Below are 1,749 nucleotides of genomic sequence, written 5' to 3' on the forward strand. Positions count from 1 at the left end.
ATGTGTACTGATCGACAAGAGAAAAGAGGAAGAAAGAGTAGAAACAGGTGCAGGTTGATGTGGATGATTGTAGCTGTCTAGTGCGGTTGATGATCTTGAGTGCTGCTGTGGCGCCAATTTTAGGGTTAGGGAATAGCGGCTCTGATACCAAGTTAAATTGGTAAAACGTGAATTGTATATCTTCTCAGAATGTCACGATTACATAAGTATTAATAATAGATATATTTACACTATGATCTCTCTAGAATATAAACATGTAATTAATGCCTAATATATATAACATTTGTCTAATAAGTACATTCCTATTTCTTGCATTTTAAGCTTGTGCAAACAATTTAAGTTTTCTTGCATTTTATGCATATCAGATGATCACTCAAGTAAAGGAAGCGGATTGGCACCATGGCCCGCTAGACTCACTTCTCCACCTCCTCGTCTTTCCGACTTTGGCTATTCAAGTGACATGTTTGAAAAGGACACGGTAAACAACATTATCTTTCTATCTTTTTCAATTTTGCTATAAATTAATAATCAAATAAACGAAAGTGCATTTAAGTGTTGGCAAGTTGACATAAATTAATTTTGCATATTTTAACAGGAGACGTGGCGTAAAAGGGTTGAGAACTACTGGGATCTATTGAGCCCAAAAATAACAGCAAACACCATAAGGAATGTGATGGATATGAAGGCAAACTTGGGTTCATTTGGAGCTGCTTTGAAAACCAAAGATCTTTGGGTCATGAATGTTGTCCCTGAAGATGGACCAAATACATTGAAACTTATCTATGATAGAGGCTTACTTGGCTCCATCCATAACTGGTACTACATATTTTCCTTTTCCCTATTTTTTCTATTATTGCTTTAATAAATTCAATAAATATCGATATTTAATTCAGGTGTGAAGCATACTCAACATACCCACGAACATACGACCTACTCCACGCAAACGATGTATTCTCCGACATAATCGAAAAGAAAGGCTGCAGTGGGGAATATCTATTAATCGAAATGGACCGGATCCTAAGGCCCACGGGTTTCCTAATTATCCGTGATAAAAACTCGTAATCGACTTTGTGAAGAAGTATTTGACCGCAATACACCGGGAACAGGTGGCGACGGCTGATTCGTCGTCTGATGAAACCGATACAGATCATGTTGTGCTCATTGTTCAAAAGAAACTATGGCTCACTAGCGAAAGCTTGAGGGAAACAGACTAAGTTTTTCAACTTATAAACCAAACCCACTAGGTAAAAAAAATGTGAAAATGGTTATGTTTTGTAGTATCTCTCCCTCTCTCTCTCTCTCAAGTTGTGACATCTTAGTAGTGTTTTGTTATGATTTAGTTGATTTATTTGTTATGATGATATACATTTGCATCTACAAACACTTGGTTTTCGGTTTTATATTTGTGTATTATTTATTTGGATTTTAATTTATATAATCCAAATTTTAGTTCATTTGATATGATGCATAAACTATATAACAAGTTCCATATGAGTAGTATTAAAAATCACTATTTATGGTTTTTGTTTAGTTGTAATTGAGTTATTATACATGATTATCGATAATGATTGTGGACTATTTTCATTTCTTGCATGTAATTAAAAAAATTGTAAAAGTATGGTTTTAATTTCAGAAAAGACAAAAATATCATATAAGGATATGAATTTTAACAATATAAACAAAAATTTTCAATTTTCCTTAAATAACCAATCATTTTGTAGTGGCATCCTGGTCATTTCTATATTTAAG

At 33.6% G+C, this 1,749-nt stretch overlaps 1 pseudogene; it reads left to right on the forward strand.

Annotated features, from left to right (window-relative positions):
- Positions 1–1,454, forward strand: LOC111896486 (probable methyltransferase PMT1; annotated as a pseudogene).
- Positions 1,455–1,749: the final 295 nt, after the last annotated feature.

The sequence above is a fragment of the Lactuca sativa genome, chromosome 3 (genome assembly GCF_002870075.4).
Source record: "Lactuca sativa cultivar Salinas chromosome 3, Lsat_Salinas_v11, whole genome shotgun sequence".
NCBI classification, from domain to species: domain Eukaryota; kingdom Viridiplantae; phylum Streptophyta; class Magnoliopsida; order Asterales; family Asteraceae; genus Lactuca; species Lactuca sativa.